Source organism: Salvia splendens, chromosome 15 (genome assembly GCF_004379255.2).
Source record: "Salvia splendens isolate huo1 chromosome 15, SspV2, whole genome shotgun sequence".
Taxonomy (NCBI): domain Eukaryota; kingdom Viridiplantae; phylum Streptophyta; class Magnoliopsida; order Lamiales; family Lamiaceae; genus Salvia; species Salvia splendens.
The window spans coordinates 33,709,439-33,727,541 of record NC_056046.1 but is presented as its reverse complement, the minus strand read 5'-3'; the positions used below and the strand labels follow the sequence as shown (position 1 = coordinate 33,727,541).

The 18,103-nt window shown below is 39.1% G+C and overlaps 1 protein-coding gene and 2 long non-coding RNA genes across 3 annotated transcripts in view; 1 reads left to right on the top strand and 2 right to left on the bottom strand.

Annotated features, from left to right (window-relative positions):
- Positions 1 to 18,103, bottom strand: part of LOC121766471 ((+)-pulegone reductase-like) — a 43,688-nt gene that overhangs the window by 17,002 nt on the left and 8,583 nt on the right. The window lies entirely within an intron of this gene.
- On the bottom strand, positions 1,052 to 2,419 carry LOC121766491. Its single transcript, XR_006042997.1, has 3 exons — positions 2,345 to 2,419; positions 2,178 to 2,248; positions 1,052 to 1,247 (listed from the first exon to the last, which is right to left on the bottom strand). It is a non-coding gene; the product is annotated as an uncharacterized LOC121766491 (long non-coding RNA).
- On the top strand, positions 3,160 to 4,553 carry LOC121766501. Its single transcript, XR_006043009.1, has 2 exons — positions 3,160 to 3,907; positions 4,083 to 4,553. It is a non-coding gene; the product is annotated as an uncharacterized LOC121766501 (long non-coding RNA).

Sequence of the window (18,103 nt, the reverse complement as noted above, 5' to 3'; positions counted from 1 at the left end):
TCAATATCCATAACATTCACCTTCAATCACATTCTCCCATAGTGTCTCACGTCTCGTATGACCACAATTTTTTCTAAAAGCCATAGCATTTACTTTAAATTTCCTATAGACCTCAAAATTGCCATTTTCACAAGGAACCATTTTTCCATCGAATTTCAAAGATTTCAGTAATTCATTTAAAAAGTCGCCAAAATATTCTTACCTCTTCTTTTGTGGTTGGGCGTGACGAGTTGTGGTGTTGAGCCTTCGACGTTTAACACTTTAGCCAATTAATACAAGGATAGATTTTGACTCCAAAAGACTCTTGGGTCCAGAGAGGAAAGAAACTGAGGCTCTGATACCAAACTGTCACGACCGCCCTTTAGGGTTAATAAATACGGGCGATCGTGATTAAAAGAACTTAATAAACAGACAAAGGAAACTAGGGTTTCAGTAAAGAGTTTGACCAATAATTAATATTTAATAAAAAGGGGCCAAGAGTTTGACATTATCCAAATAATTAGGTTCAAAGCTAAAAGATTGACGAGTAAAAACAATGTCTCAGCGGAAGCGTCCAAGAGAAAGAGTGACGTCATGTGTGGAGACACAACGACACTCGCAGTACACAACTAACCAAACCATACTTCAATTTTAAATTGCTCAACACCACCAATTGTTCGTCGCCGCTCAACCTGCACATAGGGAAAACACATGCAGGGCTGAGTACTTAATATACTCAGTGGGCTTATTCCGAAAACATTTGATGAAAGTTATGTCATCCATACCACAGTGAACTCGAGTTTTACATTTAGAAAAGAAATAGCATCGAGTATCACAAAACAATTTCATAGACTGGCCAGTCAAAATAATCTCCCCACTTTCTCAACAATCATTCAATCACATCCTCTGTCCATAGTGCGATGAAAGTGTGGCCACACTATTCGCCCACGAGACCGGCCGACTAGCAAGGACGGCTCACGATCCCACCTGTGTACACTAGCCTGATAGGATTTGCGGCCCTACTCAGACCCGAATTCGTTTAACATAGCCCTATAGCCTAATGGAGCGAACTCACAAACTAGGCATCAGGCGACAATCTCATCATCAAAATAAACATGGCATGACATAACAATTTAAACCACCCTTATTCCACCATAATCATACTTTTGAAAGTGTAAAAGAGTTTAGCAAATGAAAGCCCACCTCGACAGCTTAATTCTCAAGTACTTTCTTCCCCTTGGTATCACGATTCACTTGCGAGAATTCACCTTTAGAATTTTGATAATACATAAATCAACACACTTTTCAAATAAATAAAATGCATGCATCCTATGTCTCCAATTATTTTCTCGATCAAGATTATAAACTTTCTTAATTAGAAACTTAAGTACTTCGATTAACTCTGAGCGATCAAGCACCAACAAATCGCATAAAAGACAGGCATAAACCAATTAAATAAACCAACTAAATTAAATGGGGCAAAAGGGAGTATGAAAAACGAACTAAAATACTCCATCGTACACGTACACATATACTCTTTTCCCTTTCTACTTTAGTATAAAATACTAATGGTATTAGATGAATAAAACAATTTAGAAACACATATTCCCATTCAACACTATACGTGTACACGTATACTCTTCCACCACTATTTTAAAACCATCATCAATTATTAAAGTAATATATATATATATATATAAAAATTCCAATGCTTCTTCCCCTTTTTGACAAACACAAATACGGTCTCAAATTCAATCTTTGGAAAAACGTCTTCAATTAATAATAAAAAAATGTTTTATAGTAATGAAATCAACACTTCTTCTTACCAGATCCGTCGTTCTCCCTTTCTCTCTCAATCCCCCTTTTCTTCTTCCCCAAATTTAAACTCAAGCAGAAACGAATGAAACAAAGATAAAACCCCAATTGACGGACACTCTCTTCTCGCGCCATCGTCTCCACGAGCAGCCGCTCCATCATCGTTTCCAGCGCCGCGACCAGAGTTGTCCGATGGTTTGGCATATCCGTTTCCATTCCCGAAACAGCCCCGATTTACCCCGAAGCTAAGTTCTTACTTGATTCCGATTCGTTAAATGTTCAATCTTTTATTCGGTCTTGTTTTTATTACCAGATTATTAGATTGGTTACGGAGCTTATAAGATGCACAAAATTGAGGCTATTGTAGAGGGGAATTGATGTACCTTTGGGGAGAAGAAATTGCCTAGCAGCAAAAGAAATTGGATTCACGGCAAGTTTTGCTTTTCCTCTCAAACTGTGATGCCAAGCAATTGTGTCACGAGTAAATAAATTGTGATTTTGTACTCGCTAGTTGCAAAAGCAAGAAGATTGAATGAGTTTGCAAGATTACCTTGAATAGAAGTTGAAAGAATAGGTCTTGGTTTCTTGCTGCCGAGAACGATTAGAAGAGAAACTAATTGGGGAGTGCATAATATAGAGGGAGGGTATTAAAAGATATGGGAGAGATTTAGGAAGTGGGGAGGAAACGGTTTTAACGTGGGTTAAGGCGGTGGAATTCTAATTCTTCTTCTTTTCTTTTTTTATTAATTTGAATTTGTTTGGTATTTATTTACAGATCACGGAGGAGAAAAGTCTCATCACGGAGGAGGAAAATCTGTGCAGAATCTTTAATTAAAAAATTTGGATTAATGCAGCTCGGTGACCAAGTCAACAGGGAGAAGATTTAGTTAAATTAGTTTAATTCGCGGTCCATTTGTATTTTATTTAAACTGTGCAGCCACAATTTATTTATCATGGACTGAGTTTTTATATCACTTATTCAATTTTTTCGATCCAACTCGCAGATTGAGGCCAATATATTTTTTCCTCACGGAAAGGAATTATTTTAAATCCACTCAGTAATTTATTTCACAAATCCCCAGTCTAGCCACAATTCCACTCAACAATTAATTCACGGACTTCGCAATATTAATAGCATTAAATGCAAGTACTTTAGGGTTCAAAAATTAGGTTTAGAAAAACGGGGCGTTACAGTCCTCGCTTCTGGTCCTAACCTATATAGTTCAATTCATATTTAACATGTTAATCAAGTCAATCCATATATAACTCATTCATAAAGTCAAAAGGAGATTAATTAACCTTTAATTATTAACTACTCTAGTTTCAATTCCGTTGTGTTTAGATCGTGCATTTTGTGTTTGGAACCTGAGTTTGGATATTTCCACCGCCGATCCTTTATGAAATGGAGTTTTTAGTTCTTGTTGTGTTAGATCTGTGGATTTCAATTATGATGACCCTGATGCGTTTAGTTTCAGCTCTCTTTTTGTTTTCACGTTGGTAGTTTTGTGCTTTCAGCTAGTTGGGTGCATGAAAATAGAGTAGATTGTCTAGATCTGTCTTATTTACGTTGGATCTCATACGGATCTGTGTTGAGTCTGTTTTATTTCATGTTAATGTTCATGCTCTGTTCAAATATGTTGTTTGATGTTCGCTTTTAGTTTCTTGGAGAAGAAGAAGATGGTAGTTAGTTAAACTGCATGTTTCTGTCACCTTTTCTAGTTTTCACAGCTTTTTGGAGTGCGCGCATTTGTGTCAGTGGTCCCAACATGCTTTTTGCTTTTCGCTTTATCAGTCTAGTTGATCAGTTGGTTATTTACTTCCATCATGTTCTTATTTAACTTGATAAGTTTAGTTTTATAAGTTGAGTCGTTTATTTTCTTAGGTAAATGTTAACCCCCCAAAAGCGTGGCAGCAGCCAAAACCCCCCAAAATGTCTCAATCTCAATTCCATTCGCAACCATTCCTGTGCGATTCGACCCGTACTTCCCTCTACTAAGACGATAGTAGTGAGGGTTAAGGTCTTGAAAGGCATCCCAAATTTCAATCTGGAGCACAAACAGCCATCAGTAGCTGTGCTTAGCTTGAGCCATCCGTTCTTAGACTTGACCAAGCGGTATATGCTATACGTGTTTAATTTTGATTGTGTTTCAGAGGGTTATAAAGGATTAGCTTAAAAGGCAGGCTTTTCAAATGGCGTCGTTGCCGGGGATGGATGACGTTTTATGTGCTTGTGTTTGAGACACTAGTGTAAATAGTTTATTTACTTTGTTATTTCTTATTTCTTGTAGTTGCTGTACCTGGGCCCGAATCGTGGACGCTGGAACAATACCGGGAACTGGAGAGACTCCGAGGGAAATTGGAAGATAAGAACAGCATTCGTTCCCGTTGTCACCAGGTCCGGGTTGAACACAGGAGGTCCATCATTTTCTACCTCTGAAGGGGAGGAAGATATACCCCCATTTGTTACGCCGCTAAAGGCTAGATCCAATAGTTACTTTCTGCCCACTAAATTATTAACAAAAGTCCTAAACCATTAACAACATGTAAACATTTTTGGGTTGGTGTTTGTTTTTGATACCTAGAGGCTAGATCCCTGGTATAGATGTTTTTACTTTTTAACTTTTCTTTACTTTTGGTGTTGGTTTGGGTGAGTTTTGTTCTTGTGGTTTGTGAGGCTTATTTCTCTTTGTTTACCTAGCTTGAGCATTTTTCTTTTCATCAAAAATAAAATAAAATTAAGAACAGCTATTGAAATTTGATCAATATCTTATTTTAATGCAAATAAAATGTCAACCATCACATTGCATCCTTTTAGGAGTTGTCAATTGGCGGCGCATGCCCAGGCCTTTCTAGACTCAGGCCCATGACTAAAGTAGGCTAGATTGGGCTGCATTTTCTTTCTATAAGTTTAGACTCAACCTAGCTCAAGCTAGGTTGGGTAACCCATAAATTAAATTATTGTTTTATCAGTTTTTTTAAATGTATTTTTGAATGTTTTTTTAATAAATTGTAGTACTCTAAATTAAAAAAAAATTATGTGAGAATTAAATCATCTATATTCCTATAATTTTCTAATTTTAATTGTATTTCGTATATATTTATTAGATAATTTTTTAATCACGTTAAATATTACTCCCTTCGTCCCATAAGAATAGACACTTTTGGTACGACATAGGTTGATGCAAAATTGGTAAAATATGAGAAACATTGAGAGAGAAAGTGATGGAACAATAAAGTCACCAAATATAGAAGTGGACTATTTATATGAGATAGATGGAACATTAAATATGTATATTCAAATTTATCTTCCTATAATTATTTGAAAAAAAAATCAATTGCAAAGAGATTTTGAATAATATATAAATAATTTGAGTGAATAAAATTTAAAAAATATTAAAATTAAAGTACAAATAATTAAAATAGTAGTATTAGTAGTAGTAGTAGTAGTAGTATAGAGTTAGTTGTTGTGGGTAATATTTGAGTCTGTATTGGATTGGATTAGGTTAGTTTGGTCCGTACTATGTTACCAAGTATTCATGCTTACCCATCCCTACTAAATGAGCTTTTTAATGAATAATTAAACCGCCAACTGTTTGGTTTCCAAGATAAAATAATAACAAAATATAACCTAGGACTGAGTTGTGAGATTATTTTAGTCTTAGGGGTTAGCTATGACTAATTATCTCATGATCCATCTAGGATTGAGTTGTGGGGTTGAATCTCATGAACCAAACACACTACAAATTTAATCTCGGATACAATCTTGCAAACCGAACAGAGCATAACCACAACCAAGATCTATAAATAGCCCTATAAAATGGAAACATAACCAAAACCAAGCTGATTTGAGTTTTCCTACAAGAAGAGAGCTACCTAGGTTTTTATTCATAAAATTGAGTTGTGTAAGCATGAAGCTCCCTTTGATTGATTTGAGCAACCTAGGAGAAAATGATTCTCCAAGGTGGGAATCAACCAAAACCCAAATTCGAGAAGCCCTTCAAGAATATGAGTGTTTTGAAGCTACATTCAATAACATTATTCCTCTTGAGTTGAGGAAATAATGTTATTGAATGTAGCTTCAAAACACCCATGTGCGCCGCCAATCGACAACTCCTAAAAGGATGTAATGTGATAGTTGACATTTTAGTTGCATTAAAATAAGATATTGATCAAATTTCAATAGTTGTTCTTATTTAATTTTTGATAAAAAGAAAAATCTATGATTTGAACGGTGGTGTCTTTGCTTGCTGTATTAGAGGCTGGATAACTGATCAACTAATTTTCCAATTAAATAAAAATATAGTATTATTCTTGGGTTCAACTTGCATGTGCCCGTGTAATTTTCATCTCATGTGGTCCAATGTAGAATTTTGCAGCTTAAATGGTGGTGTTGTGATTCCATTGATTGTGGCATCAATATTGGAACATTATAATTTGTGATCAAATTGTTTCATGATTAATTGTTTCATGTTTATAATGTTTCTAATTTCATTTAACTAATTTATTGTCCCATATATATCAATGTTAAAAAATATCTTAATCCATGTATCCATATATATGGGTGTGATACTAGTTTAAAAGTTAAAATAGAGTTATACATATAGGAGAAGGTTTTTCAAATTAATTGTTCCATCTGTCTCATCTATACATATATAAAAGGCGAGTTTTGACCTTAATTTTGAATATTTATAGAGTTTTGGAAATGAATTTGAATATTTATAAGTTTTGTGCTTACATTTTTTTTTCTCCGTTAAAATACCTTTAAATGATGTAATTTATTGATTTATACTAATGTGGTATCTAATTAAATCAATGACCTAGAAATTATGTAACCGATGTAAATATATTGAGTATTTGAATGTGGGTGGTAGTGTCAAAACATCACCCACGATCACTCAACAAATTTAATGTGATTTATATTAATGATAAAAATATATTTAAATGTGGGTTGCAATTACAAAACGTACCCACAACTACTCAAGAAATTTAATGTGATTTACACTAATGATATGTTTTGGAAAATAAATTACAATGAATCCTTTCAATGAAAAGAGAAATTTCGGCGTTTATATATTGGCTTTCAATACTGAAATCTGAGCTAGATTCAAACATGGCAAAAAGCAGGATAATAACCGTCTCCACGATGCAATTTTCTTGCACCGATGATGTTCTTACTAATGTCAAAATATGTGAATCCTCTTCTATTGGAATATTATTTTTCTGCATTTCGTAATTGTTTTTGCTCCTCTGTATTCCATGCTCTAAGGAATGGTTGAGATTTTAGAGGAATTTTAATATGTTGTCACGACCACAACTCCCTAGTACTAGTGACTGTAGTTATTTCGCGACTAAACACAAATTAATAAGTCATGGAGCAACGTAAGTGAAAAAGCAACTCAAAATAATGGTTTCAAAGGCGAATGGGTATATAGTCAAAATGAAATCAGAGTATCGACTAAGTTCATAAATCTCTCGAACATAATTCTACTTTGCAGCGGAAGAGTCCAAGACAAAATAATATGTATGAAGACATACTACTTTGGGCTACCTACTACTTATTAATAGTCTTTTCCCAACCCCTTCGCCTCCTCGTCCACGCTCAACCTGCACGTTAGAAAAGAAACATGCAGGGCTGAGTATTTGATATACTCAGTGGGCACAGTGCCAAAATAATTTCCATTTAGTTTGTCCGCCACAGTTGAGTGATCACGGGGTTTTTATTAAAAAGGCCCGAGTCACTAAATTCCTTTCATTTCATAAATTCTATTGCGCAATCACATACCTTAAATACCATATCTGATATTGATGTGAACCGGGAATGTGGCCACATTCCACGACGGTCACTGGACCAGCCAACTCCTATGTTAGCTCACGGTCCCCTCATGTGTACACTAGTCCGAGTAGGGTTTGCGGCGCTACTGGGACCCGAATTCGATTTAACTTAATTGGCACAACCAAGCAGATAGGTAATCATAAAAGCAAAACATGGCATGACAAACATACTTGAGAAAAGATTCACATTTTCATACTAAAATCATGTTTTGTAAAGAATGCCCACCTCAAAGGCTATCTCTTAGCCCACAAACTCCTTGACTTGATTTTAGATGACGCGCGAAGACGCCCTTTTAGTAACATAAAAATAATACTCAATTAGGCTTAAGGAGCCAATTGAACTCAAACGTGAATGCATCCTAAGTGCGTGATCATTTTATTCTTTTTCTTTACTTCCTTCATTCATAAAAGTCTTTGAGCGTTACCTCCTATGTAAAATTGTTTAAGCATAGAAATTTTCCGAAGTCTATTCATCTGCTCGGAATTAATTAGCGTACCACTTCTTAACATCAAATATTTGAGCAACTTAGAGGAGGCCATGATTTAATTTAAATTCTTAGCACATACTTCCAATTTTCTTTAAAAGGTGGCCCAACTGATACTTCCTCAAATTAATTCCTTTTGGCCCAAGGTGTAAATGGAAATGGACGGTGAGGATTCATTTGTGTATTAATTTATATCTAAAATAATTTGTGTTAGCTTCAATAAAGAATTACCATTTTTATACATGTTAGAAACTAGAAACTAAGAGATGAAACTTCTTTTTTCTACTTTGAAGAATAAATCGAAGGCAACAATGAAATTTTCTTTGTTTAAAATTGTTTAATTCATTAAAAAAAATTCTCGATGACCTAGTCAAGAGAAATCGACGCTTGAATACACTAGTCAAAGGGATAGAACTTTTGAATTTGAGTGAAAGTAATGCCACTGAATATTTCACATTTCGATCTCATACTTTGCATTCAGTCACAGCAGGAGATGTTGTTAGATACACAATAATTTATTATTCTTGAATTATAATATTTTAATATTAATGTTTCCATGTTGAAATTTTGTATAATAGTATAGTTTTATCATCTTTCAACCACCATTATATGGGCTTAAATTAAACTAAAATATCGCAGTCTTCTAAACGTTATATGTTGCATTCTTATCGAGGAACATGTGTCAAAAAGACTTCAACGACGTCCCTTAATGATGTATCATGTATTTTTAAACTAACATTATGATTATGAATCAAAATTTTATCTCTCATTAAAGTACTCTAAGATAAGTTGAGAACACAAATTTCCTATCCAAATTATATTTTTAATCCGCTGGCAATGGTTGATCAATTATTGATATTTATTGTACTAGTATTATATTAGTATTACTCCTACGCAGTCATTTTGTTATTCAAGGTCTGCTGCTATAAATCCAACATTTATTTTTCACAAGCATGGTCAATTTTATAGTACTCCTCGGACCATCCCCACACATCTAAAAATAAACGTATTTCACCCTTGGTTAAAGAAAATTATTCCTTTCAATTTATTGCACTTCCAAATTTTCAACACATAATAGGAAGCAATTTTTTTCCAACACATATTGTTTTATAAAGGGATATCGGTCTCCAAAATCATCGAAATTAGGCCAAGATTTAGTGTTTCCCAGTAACTTAAAAAATGGTCTAAAATATAACAAACTTTACACTTAATTTGTTTGTTAGTACTACTATTTCCCATGGCAGGTCAATCACCATATCCAACCAACTTCCGCGCATTTTTTTATCTTACTTGGCACTTACTAAATCATTGTGATTTTCAACGTAGCTTTTCAACGTATATCTAAAATATTATAAACACTTCACGGTTGCCCACGTATAATAAGATTTTTTCTGAAAATATCATATTTGTGCCGAGTTGTGAAATAACAATAAAATGTAAAGTTTGTGATAATTTAGACTATTTTTAATGTTCTTGGGAAAAACTAATACTTGGAAAGTTTCATGATATTATATGTCAAGATCACTTCAATTTAGAATATAAACAAAACAAAACACATAATGAAAAATGGAGGGAAACACGCAGATTGTATCGAAAGACTACGTGAAGGGTTTGATAAAGGAATCAGATTTTATTCTGAAAACCTCATAAATCAAACGGAATATTCACAACGGTGCCTTTTTGGTGAAGGAAAAGGGAAAACACGGACCTCACCGCGGGGCAAAAGAGTCAATATAATTGCGCTTCACCGGGGGTAAAATTAGGGTTGGCCCGATTTGTTTGACTCCTAATTCAACACTTCATTGATTATTTTATAATATAGATAACTAAAAAAATAACTTTTAATTTTATATTAAATATATAAATTATATACTAAATTTTATTAATATAATAATAGATAAAATAAATTGGAAACTTCAAATTCACTAAGAAAAACATTTAAAATTCTAAAATATGCTTTGAAATTTCTTGATGTTTATGTTTTATTTTGCATAAATCTCAATAGTATTTAATCGTGTTTATGTTTGAATTTAAGCATATATCTCAAATTCAATATTATTAAATGTTTTACATTTTATAAATATAACTAATTTTCAACATTATTTGATTGATCACATGTTAAATTTATCGGTAGCAAACCGATTAACCCGTTGGGCTAGCCCAAAACCCGAGTTTTTAGGGTTAGGGTTGAACTTCTATAACCTGAAAAAAACCACTACTTGATTAGCCCGCACCTGAGTGACCCATAACTCGTGCAAGGTTGGCCTGAAACCCGCTGGGCCGACCCGATTGACATCCCTACCAGAGACGTCTATGGAAGTTAAAATTCAGAAATCTCGTATTTTGACTAAGTTTTATAATAAATATATTAAATAGAAAATGAAATAATGAGAGCCATGAATAGTGAAGGGAAGAGATAAATAAGAAATGGAGGATTGGAGGTGCTACCTGTTTAAATTAATAACAATACATCAAATTCATGATCATATATTTATAATTCATGATTATAGCTTTATTTAAGTCCTTCCTTGTTTCCGTTGGTAAAAACAGAATTACTCACGAGTAACCACCACCAACAGCTTCCCTACGTTGCGACCGGAGTATAAGCCAAAGAGAGCCCCAGGCGCGCTTTCAATGCCTTCGGCTGTGTCTTCGACGTATGTGATCCTCTCTTCCTTGATTAGAGGCACAACTATCTCCAGGAACTTGGAGTAGAGATGGTAGTGGTCGCTAGTGAAAAATCCGTCCATACGGACCCGTTTTACTATTGCGTTAATCAAGTTGTAGACGCCTTCGGGCTGCTCAAGGCTGTTGTATTGGGAGATCATCCCACAAAGCGCAACACGGCCATTGAGTCTCATGTTGTTTAGCACCGCTTCGAGCATCTTCCCTCCCACGTTGTCAAAGTAGATGTCGATGCCATCGGGGAATGAAGAGGTAACTGGGTGCGTAGGTGTCGTTCAAGTGAGGATATATCCTACTGGCAGGATAAAGATCCTAACTAAGCCTAGACCTCGTCTTCAAAGATTCCTCAACCCACTTCTACTGATCAGTATAGTGGAGGTAAGGGTCGAATCCCACAGAGATGGTGCGTTTAAACTACTGCGGTGATATTTTGGAGGGTTGGTTAGCTACCACGCTCGGGTTGAGTTTCTACCTAGGCGAGTAATTAAAGGGTGGCGTCCTACTGACTAGGATGGGGGAGCAGATCATGGAATGCAACTGTGTACGTGGAAATGAGGGGACATGGTGTAACAGAAATTGTTTGGAAAGGACGGTATTTCTATTTTTGGCTAAACAGAATATTCAGAGTGTAGTGGAGGTAGTGGTGACTAGGCTGACAGATCTGCAGGTACAACCAGAGGTGAAGGACAAAAGAAAGCAAAAGTAAATAAAAGTAAGGTGGTCCCCAATCTGGATGTAGACATCATCTTCTCCAACAACACAAATTAAACTCAGATAACAATTCCAGATCCAACCCGGCAAACACAGATTAACAACTCGCGAACACAGATCTAAAACTAAGAAATCAAATCTGAAATCAAACGCTGAAACTGGACTTCTGCATGCTGGTCAACATGAAAGATCGATTCAGAAAATAAAACGAAGCCTTGCATGCAACGATCTACTTCCAGATCAAACAGTACTTGTTTACCTATCCTAAAGAAATTTGTTACGTAACAGAATTTAGAGATTTAGCACTTAAAACACCGAGAAACCTTAGATCTAAGCTAACTAGACAAGGAAAGAAAAGAACACTACAATGAACGAAACGGAAATCAACTTCATAGCATTAACACGTTCGGATATCCAAAGCAAGCATTTCAAAACAACAAAATCCCAAAATGTAACAGAAATCCAACGTAAAGACGGAGAACTAATTAAACTACGAAAGCAATTTAAAAAATTGTTTGCCACTCCGGGCGATAAAATCTCTGACTGGAACTACGATCTAGCTAACTGGAACGGACGATGACTGGAACTACGATCTAGCTAACTGGAACGGACGATGACTGGAACTCGGGAACATTCTGAACGTCAGGTGATCATGGCTCGGCGAGGCAAGAAGTGGGACACGGCTGAAAGACTGAAATTACCGAGAGAACTCTCTACCTAAAGATGATGGTGAATTGAAGTCTATGGAAGGGTCCTTCTCTCTCCAACTTGGCTACCTTTTATAGGGAGGCTACCCTTGATTTTAGGGTAAATCCTCGCTGCAATTTGACTTCTTTGCCCTTAATTGTGGGTAATCCGTCCCAGCTATCCGTCTTCTTCATCTCAAGCCGTTTTAGCACGTATACGGATCAGTATGAGACCATGCTGGCGCTTTTTCTACCCGAACACTCCGGAACTTCCCTACTGGCCAGAACACTTATCCTGCACACTTTGAGCAACTGCTTTGCAAATATAATCATTTAAACCTGTCATACTGACCAGTAACCGAGGCCTAGAATACGACTTATCAAACTGCTCACACTTACCACATGCTTGCCCTCAAGCGTGAAGAACAAACAAAAAGCAATAAGTCGCATTCTAGCCTGGTTACTTCCCTGCCCGACTCTACCTAAAACTGGACTCTAGACTACAACGACGAAGAAGAAAGAAAACACAAACACAAACACAGAAACACATAAAACACTAACAGATTGGGCTACATTTTCAACCATCCCTTACCTCGGGACCAGGTGCAATCCGGCCTTAGACAGCCTTGAACTTCTGCCGCCCCCCCTTTTCTCTCCCAGTCAGTACATCTGCTTGTCAAGATCGCCCACACTCTCGGTCAACCACTAGGTTCACTCAGTCACTCGCACCTTACCAGGAACGTTAGGACTGAATTCTCTCATCATGCTCAACCACAATTGCTTTGGACTTGGATCCCACGTGCAGCTACTGAAGGACTTTAAGGCTTGTAACGGGGCTGTTGGGTTGTAGTGTTTTGGGTAGATGTTCCTAAGGCTCTAAGGTTCAAAAACTTCTATTTAATTTATGAAGTGGGATTGTGTGCATCAGGCTTCTGATCAGTTGTTTTTCTTAGCTGGTGCTTCTGGCTTGAGTTTCCAACTGGTTAGTAGGCTTCTTGTGGCTTCGCCACCCTTATTCCTTCATTTTTTTTGTGTGGTCAAATCTCTGACCATTTTCTTCTTTTCTTTCTTTCTTCCTCTTTTTTTTTTCGTGGCTTCGCCACCCTTATCCCTTCTTTTTTTGGACCTGGAATGTCTCCCTGGTCGATTTTCTTCTAACTTTCCTGCCCAGCTGGTTTCTGCTTTTTTCACACTTCTTCCTGGCCAGTAAGCTCCATTTGTTTCATGCCTTACACACAGTCCCAGGGGCTAGGGGTGTTTATCTGGGTATAAAAGGTTAAGAAAAAAGGGTTCTAAAGGTGGTGGTTTTCTTTTTTTTTTTTTTTTTTTTTTTTTTTTTTATGGGGGGGGTTCCTACTGCCTTCAGTATTTGCTACCCGTGATCACTTCACCCTAGGCAAGTTGTGGCAGCCTCTCTTTTCTTTAAGTGTATGTGGAAAGTGGTTCCACTTTAAGGCTTATAACTCACATTTTAGAGGGCTTTCGTGTTTGGCTCTAAGTGTGGGCTTTTCTCTCATACTCACATCATCCATACTGGTCAGGAGGTACTAAGGAGAGTGGTTTCGGTTTTCCAGCTTGTCTTATCTCCCTCAATTCCCCTCACCTCCAGCTCAGGACGGTTGAGTTTTAAGCCCAAATCAGCACACAACATAAAAAAAACTAGACCTAAAAAACACAAAACGAGCACAAACACAGAACACACATATATACATCATACTGGCCATTACGTCCCCCCTCCTACTTCACAAGTGTCTGCCCCAGATAAGGCTGTGAAGTGGAAAAAAAGTACTGGCCAGTATGGTAGACACACAGACAACAAAACATCAAACAAAAATAACAACTCAAACAGAAACTTCTCACACTTAGGCTATGGAATAGGCTAAGTGGGAGAGGTTTGAACACCGGACAAAGTCCACTAAACAAAGAAACACGTATATACAAAAGAAACACAGAAATCATGCTACCAAGAAACAAACCCTAACTTCTCACACTTAGACTATGGAATAGGCTAAGTGTTATGAAGTGGGGTTTGCTCGCAAACACAGATTATACTACCTAACCGAATACCACAACATAACAAAAAATACGAAAAGTTAAAAAAGCTTAAAAAAAACTAACTTGGTCAGTAGGGGGGGGGTCTATCGAAGTCGCCTGCTCCTTCGTGGGGCAGGTGGTGCAGGTTGTTCCTTCGGGTTGTCCTCTTCTGTTCCAGTTTCATTTTCCTTCGCCGGCTCCTCGGCTCTTGCCGGCACCTCGGCGTCCGCTGTCTCTTGCTCATCTGCTACTCCGGTCTCTTGGATATGTGGTTCATCAGTCCGGCCACCATGGCCACTCGGTCCTGCAGCTTGCTCCTTCCTCAGGTAGGTCATTTCTTCTAAGATGTTATCCATACTGGCTAACATTCTGTTCATTGCTTTTTGCATCTTGGAGTTTTCCTCCCCGAGATCTGATACGATAGCTTCCATGGCCGCCTGCCTCTGATGCATCATATCCTGCTCTGCAGAGCCCTTCAACATCCTTTCCACAACTCCTGCCAGCTTGATCACCTCTGCCTTCAATTGCTGATTCTCCTCTGCCATTTCAGTGACTGTCCTTTCTAGAGCGGCTTGCCTCTGAGTCAGTATTCTCTGCTCCGCAGACTCCTTCAATACCTGTTCCATTGCTGACGCTAAACGAATCATCTCTTCCCTCATCTGTCTATTTTCCTCAGCCATCTTTTCCACAGATTGTTCAATTCTGTCTCGCCTCTGGTCATGTCCTGGTGCTTCCTGAGCTGTTGCTATCCGAGCAGTGGGTATTGCCTCTTCTCCCATCGCATAAAAGTGGGGCACGCCCTGCCTCATGTACACCGTGTTCGTTCGGACGAACAGAGGGGTGTCGAACAATCCTGGGGCGCTCACCATCGTTAGTGGGGTTAGGTCTTCGTCCTCCGAAACGGTGATGTTGTTCCTCATGAAGATTCCCAATATATGGCAGAGGGAAATATTCCGTGCTGGGTGAGTTGCGACGAGGTGACATGTGTATGCAGTCCAGAACCCTAAGTGCAGCTTCTTGCCCTTTTTTGCACACCATATAAGGTACAACTCCGTCATTGATGTCCGGACTGCCGAATTAGACTGTCCCAAAAGATTATAGTCTAAAAAAAGTTGAACCAGGCGTAAAACGGGGTCGCTAAGGTGGATCGATCGGGAGATCGTGTATTTGAACTGCCCTGCTCCGGGGTGAGTAAGTTCCTCCCAAGCCGACTGGGGCTCAAATTCCACATGCCGGCGGGGAATCCCCCGCTCCCTGTTTCTCCATTCAAGTCCTATTGCCTCCTCCAAACTGCATATACCCAACCTCACAGTCCACTCAATCAGATTCATCCTAATTTCTCCTCCAAATACCCTGAAGCTAACACACTCTATATCCAAATCAGTTGTGACTTCGAATCGAAAAGTTGCGAAAAATTCCTTGGCCAAATCGACCGGGACACTTAACTTCTCATTCCTCAACAACCATTCAAAACCCAACTCATGCAAAAGGGCTAGAAACGATTCACTAATTTGCAATTCATCTAAGGATGGGAGATGAATTACCTTTCCACACTTAACCTTCTTGCCTTTTGCGTTCTTTGTGCGGTAAACTGACTGGAGCTTCTTGTCGTCAAACAACTTCATCTCTTCCACAACGTCATCCGTGAGTTCCACCGTCCAACGCTTATACCGGAGTGGTTCGGCAGGTGGATGCAACAGTTCTCGATGATCGTTGGGGAGTTCCCGCTCCTTGTATTCCTCCTCTTCCATGGTTGTGTCGCTATCTGATTCAGATTCTTCACTGGCCTCGTACTCACTATCACTCTGTGTCTGCCGGTTTGATGGGGTCCTCCGGGCAGTCTCAGTGATCACTATGCCTGTGTTCGGGGTACGCATTCTTTTGGTTTTTGATTTTTCCTCCACAACGGTCTTGCCCTTTCTTTTCCTTTCTACTTGGTATCTAGCTTCCTCTTCCGCCTCGGTTGGTGGCGTCTCCTGGGTAGTGGAGCTACACTCTTTCTTGGCATCTTCCTTCTCCAATTGTTCGGGGCTCACTGACTCGGGTGCGAGGTCCAGTCCCTCAGCCACCCGCTCGGCTTCCACACCCTGATCCTCTTGCGCCGGACGGGGTTCGTCGTCACTCACGATCTCTAGGGGATCCTCCGCCGTGTTCGGTTTCGCCCTGTTGGGTGCCCACTTACCCAAACAACGTTGCGATTTCCTCTGCGGTTTGGGTGGCTCTGCCTTGGAGCCTGTCTTCACTACCAGTTTCCTTCTGACGGGGATCGGTTTAACTACCGGAGGTGCCCCTGGGGTGGATGCCTCTACCTCTGGTTCTGTTGTCTCTGTTCCTGCTTCCTTGGCTTCACTCTGCTTTTCCCTCTCCTCTTCTCCTTCTGACTGGGATGTCTTATCCTTCGGTATGGGTTCTCTAAGAGCTTGTTCATTCTCTCCTACTGATCTTGGTGCGAGGTCCAGACCCTCAGCCACCAAGTCAGTTGTCTCCTCTCTTCGGTTTACCCTGTTCATTATCGAGTCAAACTCCTCGTCCGTCATGAGGCCCTGTTTCCTGGCTGATTCGTTCAGATCTATCTCTGGCCGTCTTACTTCTTGAAATACTGGGTCCTTCTCGGGCGTCATTTTTGCTCCGCCACTCTCTCCCTGGGTTTCCCTTACTTGGCTCGACCTTTTCTTTCGCTCCTCAGAGTCGGAGCTGTAAAACGCGGCGATAGCTTCCAGGTCTGCCGAATCTGGTACCGAGGGTTCCGATGCCGCGGTGGCTGAGGGAGATCCTTCCTCCGACTGTAGTTCTGCGTGTCTGACCTGTGCATGAGGAATTCCACTGGGTGCGGTTCCTATGCCCCCCGTGTGGCCGAAATTGGTCAATGCCGCCGTCCAGTCCCTAGTCGGGTCTTGTTGGCGAAGGAATACCATTACGGCATCCAAAGAAATAGTGGCCGGCGGTTGAGCAGTCGGTGCGGGTGGTTGGTTCGACTGTGGTTGGGCCTCCGGGGTATCTTCTCGCAGCGGCTGCGTATCTTGGGTGTTCGCACGACGGGGCTTGATTTTCCTCGCGATAGCTTTCTTACCCATGACTGTAATTTGTGATTTGACGGTAGAAATTAGGGTTTGGTTTGAGAACGATGGTTCTGTGAGAGGGATAGAGGAGAATTTCTTGAAAGGTATTTTGGAAATGAGGGTTTTTGAGGGAGAAAGGGAGGGCGGTTGGTTTAGTTCGGATTAGAAATGGCAGTTGCAGGTGGTTTCAACCGGCTATCAGTGGTTACCGGTCATGCCGCTTCATGTGAAAAGTGGTTGGGCGACAGGCGTTGGTTCCTGATTGGCTAGCGTGTGTACTCTCTCTGCTCCACACCATTCCAGCACTGCCACCCTGCAAAAGCTGCACACGCTTAATCAATTTTCGCCCATAACATAATTTCCCTCTATTTTTACCTAATAAGGAAAATAATTCAAATGGGCACTTAAATACAAATTGGAATAACACTAAATAGGTAATCTCTTGGTCAAAGTGTACCCCAACCTAAATTTAAGGCCCGAAAATATATTTTTGGATTTTTAGAAAATTTTCAAGCATGCAAAAATTAATTACGTATATACAGTATTTACATTCTCCTTAGGTAATTTGGAATCCTACCTGGCCAGTATATGCAGAATATTATCAAAATGAAACTAGCCACGTGGAATTCCAAATTCCTATCTTACTAATCAGTATGTGACCTTAGTATGTGGTAGTAGTGGAATTTCATCCACTACCCCCACCTCACTATTATCCCTAAAGATTTTCAACCTATGTCCATTCACAACAAAAGGCTCAGAGTTAGAAAGACTCCCTGAAATCTCCACCGCTCCATTAGCTCGGAGGGCTGTTACGATG